The 12,396-nt window shown below is 40.6% G+C and overlaps 1 long non-coding RNA gene across 1 annotated transcript; it reads right to left on the bottom strand.

Annotated features, from left to right (window-relative positions):
• Positions 1-7,397: 7,397 nt before the first annotated feature.
• Positions 7,398-10,643, bottom strand: LOC134464629 (uncharacterized). Its single transcript, XR_010037979.1, has 3 exons — positions 10,470-10,643; positions 9,093-9,173; positions 7,398-7,606 (listed from the first exon to the last, which is right to left on the bottom strand). It is a non-coding gene; the product is annotated as an uncharacterized LOC134464629 (long non-coding RNA).
• Between the last annotated feature and the right edge of the window lie 1,753 nt (positions 10,644-12,396).

Raw genomic sequence — 12,396 nt, 5'->3', positions numbered from 1 at the left:
TAGTAATGCACTACAGTAGGCTAATTAATTACTTTTGTAATGCGTAGCAACTGATAACTGAACACTGATAACAAACATTAACAATTCATACTCAGTGCAAGCTTGCCATCTCGGTAAAATTGCTAACTCTTGGTTAGCCAAGAAAGACTTGATTCTGTCACATAAGGAAAGATGGCAAGCTTACAGTAATTACACCTGTTCCCATTTAATTAGATCATATGATTGTTTACTGTAGCTTCGTACCCATACAATAACAAGACTATTCATATAGTCTGACGTTAGCAAGCAGGCTAGCTCATACGTTTTGTAAAGTTAAAGGCATTGGCAACCCTCCAAACATTTCCTACATACCTGAGTAAGTGTCTCCAACAAATAATGGTGGAGATTTGGTTCACAGTCGTCTGCCTTATTAGATAGCCACCACAGGTTTATCTTCGTTGTAATGCTAGCTAGAAGATGGCATCCTCCACTCGTGTTTGGCTTTCGGATACCTGATGAATGTGACATGGACGTCGACTCGCTGAAGCAAAGAAACCGTCTCTGGCTGAAGGGTGATGATGTTGGCTGCTGACAGTGCACCAACCCACCAATAGATGGCAGTATATCCCCATTTCATATTTTACACACAAAAGCTGTAATGTTTCTCTCAAATTAAAACGGCTGAGCAGATGCCATGCAGCAAGCAAGTGCATGTCGCTGAGCCGTTACCAGAACAAAGGTTCGAAGCCGGCTGGTACAACTTCACGACGTCACTGTCCAGCATCGCGAAAAATGGCGACCTGCGTGTTTAATTATTTTTTAATAATTTTAGAAAACGAAGACATCAACCAGGTTTTCAATAGAATTTTATTATAACTGACACTAATATGTATCTTTTAAGAAATGAAAGTCTAAATAGCCGGGGATCCTTTTAAGAACAAAGGGAAAATTGGAGCTACCAGGTCATGTGACACGTGCAGGGCTGCCAACCAATCAGGACCTAACTAAGATTTAAAGAGCCAGGGCAAGTGCCCGTCACACTTGCAAAAAATATGTAAATATGTAAAAAAAAATATGTAAAAAAAATACATGGCTCGATTTCCTGTCCAGGACCTGGATTGAACAAAAAAGAAGAGACTTGTCTTGGGGTACTGATGAGTCAAGTGGCATGACGCGTGAGTAATACAACTGCATGTAGACATTGGCTGGAATTGAACGTATCCTGGTTTATTTGAATCTGGGTAGCGTGAGCAGTACAACTGCATGCAGAAACTGTGCATAGTTCTCCTTTAACATCTCCTGTTTATTTGAGATTGTCAAGTGGGATGACTGTAAGGCAGGGTTTTCATTGTAATTGCAAAGAGAATGCATTTGGGTCTACTTAGTATTCATGGGTGCATGGTGTTCCCACAGGCTATCTCTCCCTACTGCTAAACACAGCCCTGGGGAGCTCTAGTGCTCTGATTGTACTATTAACAACAGGAAATCTCTGTGTGGTTCTGCCATAATCATTTTCGCTACCACTTGGCCACCAGCAAGGCAGAGGGCTGTTGTACTTGTCCATGATTGGAAAATGAATTAGCTCCATTCTGGCCACATTGCGTGCTATGGAAGGCTATCCAGCGTGGCGGCTAAACAGGCGGCCTGGATTGGAAAGACTGATGTTTTTAATGCGGTAGGATGAGAGATATCACATGCTATTGCAAATTCAATCCCATACAAAATTCACATTCATCATAATGAGAGGAAATTAGGACCTTTGGATGTAACATTGATTATGTGCTTTGTATGTCATTATGTTATATCACAACTAGAAATGCACTTGAGTGCAAAACACTTGACTATGTTACACTCTATTTTTTAAAGTCCTTCTGTCTTGTTTTTGTGTAGTTAGAAACTGGAATGTCAAAATTCGCCCTGTCCTGCAATGGTGAAGAATATAGATATAAATTCCTGCATTCGTATCGTGATCCGGATCACCACCAAAATTGAATGACTTGTTCCTTTTATCATTTCCAACAACTCCACAAAATTTCATCAAAATCTGTTCATAACTTTTTGAGTTATCCTGCTGACAGACAGACAGACAGACAAAAACTCAGACAGACAGACAAACCAACACGACCGAAAACATAACCTCCTTGGAGGTAATCACCTGACTTGATTTCTCTTTATTCTTATGTACACTGCATGTGGAGTGCACCCATCCCCACTCAGGCCTCAGCTGATTGAGAAAGATTTTTGCTCTATACTCATGAACGGCGTGACGTTTTCCATGTGCGTTACGCCCATTTGTGGGGGAAAACAACACATGCAAGTCAATTGGTGATGTTGGGGATTAATAAACGAAAGATACGGACCTGTAGACTAGCGTTGTTCACGCGCAACATGCCGAAAACGTGCTCCGTTGCCGGTTGTTCAAATAATATAGCCAAACAGCCGTGGCTGAAGCATGGAATGTATTCATTTAGGCTAGCCAATGTAGCATGTAAGTCAATGAGACATTCGGTTTGTTTTCACCCATAAAGGGGCGTAACGCAAATTTAAGAGCAAAGTACCCGGATGATCGTTCATGAGTATATACATGGGTTCTCATTTTTTGTTTTCCCCTGGCTGCGCAACCCTCGCTGCGCACAACTCAACCTCTGATTGTTGGAAACCGCTGTCGGTCAAAATATTAGCTCACGTGGTTGGCTGCCAGTGTCTTGCCTCTCCTCACAACACCGTGTTTATAAACAAACAAAAAAAACGTATACCGCAGATGAATGTTGACACAACTGAATTAAAATTCCAAATAAAGGTATTTTTTTGTTTTGAAAGGCAAAATCATGCATTGCCCTCACAGTGTACACACTAACCACACTCTAACCAGCTGTTGAGCATGAGAGAGGCTGTCCTGGCAACCTTCACAACCAACATAGCAGCACAACAACGCTGTCCAAAACCTTGAATTACAGTACCAATTAGTAAATGCCAACAGATGGCATTGTTAATTACAACGGCTGTGTCATGTGCATCCATCATCTGAACATGGGCTGTGATCTCTCTCTCTCTCTCTCTCTCTCTCTCTCTCTCTCTCTCTCTCTCTCTCTCTCTCTCTCTCTCTCTCTCTCGTCCTGTAACATGTATGGGTCAAACATTAAAACGGTAAAGAAATGGAATCTGTGTCTATTGAACACACCCACTGCAACATAAAAAGGAAACAGGGAGGCAGTCCCTATCCATTATAGATGACCTCACCTTTAACACGGCCATGTGACAGTAACAGCTGCAGTATAAAATTCTCTACCTATAATGCCAACAGTCTACAACCAGAATAATCATTTTTTAAAAATAAAACCATTCACTGAAATTCATTTTGCATCCCTGAGGTAGACTCATTTAAGACAGGACATACACATAACATCACAAGACTATTGCACATGTGCCATGCATGTGGAGCATAAAGCGCCATCAGAAAAAAACATAGACTGGAGCCTGGGGCTGGCCCACAGTCAAAGATAAAGAATGGCAAAGGACACAGGCCTATGTACAAACATACAGACATACATACAAACCTACATACTTCCATATACAACCCACGTAATTTGAAGATATTACCATCATGGAGTAAAAAAGCTCAGTAGATAACTGAAGTGACTAACCAAATGATTATTCAGAGATGGAAAATGCAGAGGACGCCGATAGTAGACCTAGCTATGAGTGTTTGTGCTCCACTAACTGTGTCTTGGACAGTCTTGGTTGTCTTTTTTCATGCAATGGAATAATGAAATAATTGTATAAATGAAAGCATTGGCCCTGACAATGTTTACTTTTCCTATCTTTATTTAAACTGTTGATGGATGCATTTTTAGCTGCATTTCACAATGCGTTTGTCGACTCGATATACTCCCTGTATTATCCTCACAGTGGACACTAGTGCTGTGTTATAACACTGACAATTTATACATCTGTTGGGTGTTTTTCTGTCCTCATCTAGCATAAAATAAAGCTGTAAACACTGACATGACATCTGCGGAAGCTTTTGAACGTCTGGTTGTCAAGGAGATGGTTTCTCTCTAGGAGCAGTTGTCACAGTTTCTGAAGCACATCATGGATTTACAGACAGTGGAGAGAGGTGGTATACCTGCCACAGACACCTTCATGGGAGAAGAAAAAGGAAATGAGTGTTATGTAAAAGCATAAACTAGCTGTAGGACAAAAAAACTGGTCTTTTACTGTACGGTAACTAGATACTGCAGCAGGGAAGGGATTTCCTTTGCATCCGTGCCACTTGTTCCACTGGTAGGCCTGTCACCATAGAACACACTTCCACAAACAGCAAAATGTTGTCTACATGACACAATAAAAAAACGGCATGGAAAATGTCACACTTGTATTTCTGGAAAATAACATGGAAAATGTCACACTTGTATTTACTGTGTAAAATTCATTTGTCAGGTGATGTGGGTGTGGCTCTCAGTTTGGAGGTTGGCCCCTGCTGCAGCCTCCCAACTCAACCTGAAATGCCACAGACATTTTGTTAGCATGTTGTTGACATGGGACATTCAAAAACCTCAGGCCTTTGCCGGTGTGGCAGCTTTTGTGATACGCACAGGAATTCTCATGCACATGTACATCTGCTTGTACGAGGCTACGGCAAGCGATGTGGGACAAAGATATGGCAGGAACCGAATGTCAACATAAACAGAGATTACACAATCTTCGATATGGTCACCAAATGTTTTGGGACTGTCATTTATGTTATGCCTACACTTTGGAATTAGATCAGAGTCTTGTTACACAGGTATATTTGATTTACCTCAACTGTACCCTGTACTTAACTTTATTCGGTCTACCCTACAAGCAGATACAGGGGGCATGAGAATCCGGTGCATATCACAAAAGCTACCACACCGGCCGTGCATGTCGACGCTGTCTGTGTGAAAGGCCGAGTAGAATACAAGGTCCGAAACTAAGCAGAAGACCTCAGTCGTCTTGCTGCTGATCCGCCACACTATAGTCCATGCCCATGGTTTTACTAATCTGAAATTGCAACCCTGAGGCATAACCAAGATGGCCACAGAGTGAAATGACTTATGGGAAGGGACTTTGATGGGGGTCCTATTGCTGTTTTGCCCTCGGGCCCTGTGCTATATAAAAGCTATAGGCCCTAGGATAAACAAACAATGCAGTCTGGACACTGTCCATACCGTATACTTAGACATACAGTATGTTTGCTTTGCAGTGACAACTGGGAACACTGATGATGGGCTAGACCCGAAATGTTTGTCCCTTGTCTGTCGGTTTTATTTACTTTTTTCGGCTTTGTTTAATACAGTTTTTGATTTTGCATTCAGCTCCAGTGTGCGACTCCTTTCTTCCTTTTTCATTGCTTTGCAGTGACAGCACTGTTTCATTTTTTATCTACACATACTTTAACCATCGGTTCAGAGCCAGAGGTCCCTCGGGAGTTTCAGTGACATATCACTGAAGTGAAATATATGGACATAGTAAAGACACTACAATGGCATGGCACTAGCCTGACTGGCCATCCTGGCACTGCTAACCCCTTCAGCATGTCCCCCATTTCCCCTCTGGTGGCATGCAGCTTTGGCCGGGTCCAGGACAAAGTTGTCTGAAAGGCCCAAACCCTCTCAACACATACAATTTAATGAGGACCCAATTCTGGGCCCCTCTCTCCCACCAGGCCCCTGAACAACTGACTTCTGTGCCCCTCTTTGTTGGCTATACCCTGCAGGCACCCATAGTGGAGGGCATAATCAGATAGCCACCAAAGCCTTCAGGAAGGGCCCTTGAAATCATGGCCGTAACTACCATTGAGGACACAGAGGTCATGTCCTCGATATATTTTTTTTCAATAATGTAAAATGATGAAAATGAATATATGACCAACAATTATAAATTCAGTCTATATACGCCACCCCCATTCATCCTCAAGGCAGTGATTAATGAAAACAAACTTAAGAGTTAGACTTAAGTTTTGAAGCATTATAAATGCATAATATGCAGTGCAGCACACAGTATTTGACCTCAGTATTTGAACATGTCTGGTCACGGCCCTGCTTGAAATGAAGCCCACTGGCTGAGCAATCAAGTCCAAAAGTGCCCCCTTGGAATGGAGGTCATTCATGAATTCCTTCCCTCCCTACATCCCAGGACTGGACTGGTCATCTGGCATATGGGGCATTTTCCCAGTGGGCTGACAGCGCCCAACCCTTACGGAAGGAAAATATATTTTTGAATATATGAAATGAAAATATATTATAATATACTACAATATATTGTTTGCCAATATATCACTTTATATTGTACAGCAGTATATTGCACAATATAAAGTGATATATTTTGCGGTATACGAGAATATAGACATTATTGCCGTTTTCGTATATTGACTTATGTATTGCATTATACTGTGAAATATATTGTTGGATATATGGAATTATATCCCATATAGTATATGACTTATTGATAAATCATATATTGATTTATGTATTGTATTATACTGTACAATATATTGTTGCATATATTGAATTATACCCCATAGTATATGGCTTATTGATGAATCATATATTGATTTATGTATTGCATTATACTGTACAGTATATTACTGCATATATTGAATTATACCCCATAATATATGGCTTACTGATGAATCATATATTGAATAATGTATTGCATTATACTGTACAGTATATTACTGCATATATGGAATTATACCCCATAATATATGGCTTATTGATGAATCATATATTGATTAATGTATTGCATTATACTGTAAAGTATACTGTTGCATATATTGGATTATATCCCATAGTATATGGCTTATTAATTAAATCACATATTGACTTATGTATTGCATTACACTACACAATATACTGTAACGTACTTTATACAAGGCATTTATGAAGTAATGTAATTACAACAATGACCAAACATCAATTCAATTCATTCAACTGTTGACATTGGTTTATTAAAAACATGAAACCAACCGACCCTTTAACACCACCGCTCACACATGCAGAGACAGAGGGGCAGACAGGCAGGGAAACGACTTGACAACGACACCGGCCAACAGGCCAAATGCTGGTGAAACTTGCCTGTGGCCAGTAACAATTTCAGTCTCCCACTTTGGCCAGTAACTTGTACTTAATGTAAATGCAGAAATATTCTAAAAAAAAAACCAAATAAAACAAAACAAAAAACCCAAATAAAACAAAAAGAAAACAAAACAAAAACTGTGGCTGTGGCCGGTAAGCGAAACACCTCACATAAAGCACTGGCACACATGCACGCGTTCACACACACGCGCACACACACACAAACACATACGCGTGCCCGCGCCCACACACACACACACACCCGCGCGCGCACGCTCGCACACACACACACACACACACACCTTCAGATATATTTATAAAAAAAAAAAAAATAAAAAAAAAGTGAAAGTGAAGGTGAATTCAGGGGCAGACCGCCCGCAGCCTCAGTCACTCAAGGTCAACAAGAGGGCTCATAGGCCTGTCCATGGACTTCTTTTTCTCTTGGTGAAGCAGTTCACAGATTCTTTTATTTAGCGACATCCGGATCTCCCCCATCCTCGCACCTGGATGTGCCTGAGCAACAGCATCTGCAAAAGTAAAGTAAAAAGAATGTTAACTCTCTAACCCATTGTGCAGGCGAGACGTTCCATTTCTTTTTCCGTTGGGAAGCGACAAGGAAGCAGAGGCTGGTGACGTAGACAAGCGAGGCGAGACAGAGTATTCACTATGGCTGGGAATATTACACCATTCAATCATGAAAGATTAATCTTCTCCATGGCTGTGCAGTACATTAGGTAGTAGTAGTTTCAATGAGCAGCATAGTCACAATAACTAATCTGGGAACAATCCTAAACAGTGCATCTTTAAAAGGGCAGGCAACTATTTAGGGGTAACACTTAAAATTGTTGACCTGGGTGTGTAAAATATCTTATTATTCATTTTTTGTTTTGTTTTACATATCCTCAGAGGAAGAATGTTGCTAAGCTAGCGAGAATATATGGACCAAAGTCCTGTAAATGATTTGGGAAACATTTATTTTGTCTCTTGACTGACTACCAATGCTCATACAGAGTCCACATAGCAAGTGAAAAGCCAGAGGGCAAGAGGGAGTATAAAACACCACACCACCTACAATGAAAAGTAAGTCCATTCCCCTCCTTCACAGACCCAGGTTTTCAGCAGTGATTTGCCGCCAAATAGTAGTTCATGCTCTATGACCTCTTTCAAGTCACTCTGGATTAAAGTGTCAGCTAAATGTAATGTAACAAGTGTACTTCTTGTTAGAAAAAATGGAACAGGTGCACAGAACGCTGAAATGTGCAGTTGAAACTTGAAGGGTATGCCACTAGTTTGGGGCCAAATACACCGTTGGTTCATGAAGGGTTTTATTTTTCATGTTAAGCATTGTGTTACATTCTCATACTCCTTCCTTTCAATAGTCTGAAACAAGTGCCCAACATTGCCCAGCTTTGTAAACCCAGGTCAATGATTTTAACCACATTTAGCCCAATGAACCCTTGAATGTAACATGTTACATCAGCAAGTTTCACACATTCAATGTGCAGTTAATAATGTAGCTCAAGTAAACTCTAAATCTGGATGTCCTAACCCACTGCCCCTGACCCATCCAGTCCAGACACCCCAACCCCCCCCCCCCGACACCGCACACACACACACACAGCTCAGTACCCCCCCCCCACACACACCGTCCTACAACCAACCACACCTTCACCCTGCAATAAATAACTAGGTTACATCCATTCCATAATTAACATAAAAATAATAAAAACAGGGATACATTCATGTCTACATATCCCCCTCCCAACTTTTACCCTAGCTTCCATCCCCACCAGCAGTACCAACACTAGCTGCAGAGGTCCATTTTGTCCCACTCAATCTCTCTTATTCCCGGTTTATTCAGTAGCTTGATTGAATGAGGTATAAAGGATTTTTGAAACGATTATATTTGCACCAAGGGAGTCTGAACCTCCTCCCAAAGTTCAGATAGATGTATTCCCCATTTAGTGCATGATCACTAGTGAGTGAGCATAGTAAAGGCACAGTATCGCTTACCATTTCAAGTACTGGAATGCACACCAGTCCATGTGACTATTTTTTCCTCCAGACCATCGCTGCATACCTCTTCAGCAACCTCTGCAAAAAAAGTTAAAAGAGCAACAGAAAATTAACATTCACTCACACACTTAACCTTAAATATGCACAAGGATACCCACCAAGCTCATCACTTCTATATCATTGTCAGAATTGTGAGCTAAATCTGGGGGGGGGGGGGGGGGGGGGGGGGGGGGGGGCTGGGAGAGAGAGAGAAGAGAGATGGGGACCAAGTTCATGTCGCGCCCAAGACAAACTAGAAGTTCTGTAGACTACAGCATTCTAGCTCGCAGTCGCAGAGCGTCGTAGTGGCACTCTGTGTCTCGTCCCGACAACAGGGAAGACAAGACATTGAAATCGCAGCAGCCAGCATCGTTAACAGTTGCACGTCTGTTCTTGGCACGAAGGCACTCTTTTATGAAGATGATGAAGCGAAGGAAGACTTAAACTCATGCATGTAACTGGCGAGAATGAATTCCGATGAACAAGAATGACTCGCGCATTCGTTTAAGAGTAAACATGAACACCAACATGACTCAATGAATGCAATTGCTGTGAGCAAAGCAAACTCCGAACTATCACAGAGTAGCTGAAGACAACGACGTGTAGGCTACCGTTTTGAAATTCACTAATTTGACGACAAGGCTTCATTAACCTCTAACAATAGCTCTACAAGAACGGGACAGTGCAGTTAGTTCCTGAGCAAGTTACTAAAAAAACCTATTGATGTTACCACAATGGGAAAACCGAAGCAACAACAGCTATGCTTTACCAAAAAATAATGCAGGACATTGCCTCATTTTACTATACTGTAGTGCCCATTTTTAAGCAAATTAGCGATGTGCATTTAGATCTTGTCGCACTTCACTTCTGCTTTGATTCCCTTGCGTTAGCCGAGTAAGCTAGGCGGCTAATTAACTGAGGCCTGGCTTTCTAGGCTGACGTTGGGGCTCAGCAGTATTAGCCAGATAGATGTTGCTAACGTTCTCTGACAAGCCAAATAAAGTGGGCTCACCTGAAATTGACCACAACCATATAATATCGACCCAAGTATTACGTTTACGTTTTCAAGATGTGTAGAACCAGACCAGACCAGACCCAGTCAATGAGAACTACACACCATTTCGACAACGCAAATATCGCTAGTAGTACAATAGCTTGGTAGCGCGGGAAATTCAAAAAAATAACGTATTTCTAGTCCTTGGGGGAAAAAATGAACAAACATCCAACTTCGATAACCACTTGGCTAAACTTTGCACATCAACCACTGTAGACGTTTCAGACTATATGCTTGTATATTTATGTTAACAAATTAACAAACTTCTCTTTATAACTTACCTCGAGGCGGCTGGTTGGTTTGTGTCACTGTGGTGGGGAGTCTGGCTGGCGACAGTGTGGAGCTAAAATCCGGACCGCGCTCGAGCCGAGACGGCTCTCTCGCCACTTTAGCTTCAGGTTGTGACGACGTGACGTAGGCGCGTCATACGTGATATGAGAGCTGAGATGATTCAATCAGAGACGACCAATTAGTTTACTAAACAACGATTACAAAATTCTGGCAAGCATACTTGCCAAAAGATTAAAAAGTGTGCTTAATAGCATAATAGATGAATGTCAGTCAGGTTTTGTGAAAGAAAGGTTAATATCAAATAATATTAGACTAGTGCTTGACCTTATTGACTATGCCGACCTCTCCTCTGATGAAGGTTTTCTTTTTTTTCTAGATTTTTACAAAGCTTTTGATACAGTTGAACATCCCTTCATTTTTAAAGCTCTGCAAGTGTTTGGTTTTGGTAAAGAATTTGTCAATGCTATAAAAACGCTGTATAAAAACAGTAATGCTTCCATTAAATTAAAAAATGGTACAACGTCAAGATTTGACATAAAACGGGGAATTCGACAAGGTTGTCCTTTATCTCCTTTCCTTTTTCTTTTGCCTATGCAGTTATTGGCCACTCACATTAAATGCAGTAAAATAGAGGGAATCTCTATTGCTGATCAATCACTATTAATCAGTCAATTAGCAGATGACACCACCCTGTTTTTAAAAAATGGAGATCAGGTTCCACTATCTTTAAAAACCATAGAAACTTTCTCAGAAGCCTCAGGCTTGACCCTTAATCTTTCTAAATGTGAACTGTTTGCTCTGAAACCTTCAGTAATTGTTTCTATAAGCAATATCCCAGTGAAAAGTGAATTAAAATATTTGGGTATAACTATATGCAGGGATCAAAAAAGAAGAACACTATTAAATTTTGACCCTCTCATTCCAATAATAAAAAGAAAACTTAATTCATGGTTACAACGGGATTTATCCATCACTGGAAGAGTCTTACTTGCAAAAACTGAAGCCTTATCCCGAGTCATTTATCCAGCAATGGTCCTAGATGTCCCACAAGACTTTTGCCAGAAACTAGACAGATTAATAGTAGATTTTGTATGGAGATCTAGATCTCACTTAATTAAAAAGAATGTTATGATGGCTGATCACTCGTCAGGTGGTTTCAATCTCATTGACTTTTCTTTGCTTAACAACTCTTTTAAAGTAAAATGGGCAAAGCTACTCCTTAAAGATCCTGCTTCCATGTGGAACTGTATCCCTAACCACATTTTTAAATCTGTGGGAGGTTTTAGTTTTCTTACTCGATGTAATTACAGCATATCTAAGCTTCCTTTGGCCCTAGCAAACTTCCACAAACAAATGCTTTCCTGCTGGTCTCTAATGTACAATCACAATTTCTCACCACACTCATATTCTATATGGAATAATAAGGATATAACTTACAAGAACAAAACTTTATTTTTCCAGTCTTGGCTGGACAAGAATATCATCTTGGTTTCACAACTATTTGATGAGAATAGTGTATTATTTACATATAGAGACTTTATGGACAAGTTTTCTTTTCCTGTACCACCTAAAGAATATGCAATAATCTTTGATGCTATACCATCTGGTATCAGGTTTCTTCTTGACACCTGTCCTAAAGGTCTTTGTCAGTCTCCGCCAGACTTTAATCCCTCTTCTCTCTTTATTGATGGTAAGCTGTTTATCAGCAATGAGTTCTCTAACAAAAAAATAAGATCTATCCTGTTGACACATAATAGTTCCACCCCTGCTTGTGTTAGTTACTGGAATAATAAGTTTGAAAATATCAATTGGTTAAGATTTTGGTCACTCAGGAAACAATTTATGATCACAAATAAAGTAGCTGAAGTCTCTCTCAAGATTATACATAGATGTTACCCTTGTAACCAAAGACTGTCA

Source organism: Engraulis encrasicolus, chromosome 15 (genome assembly GCF_034702125.1).
Source record: "Engraulis encrasicolus isolate BLACKSEA-1 chromosome 15, IST_EnEncr_1.0, whole genome shotgun sequence".
Taxonomy (NCBI): domain Eukaryota; kingdom Metazoa; phylum Chordata; class Actinopteri; order Clupeiformes; family Engraulidae; genus Engraulis; species Engraulis encrasicolus.
Note: the sequence above shows the minus strand (reverse complement) of the source record. Positions and strands in the feature narration are given on the sequence as shown.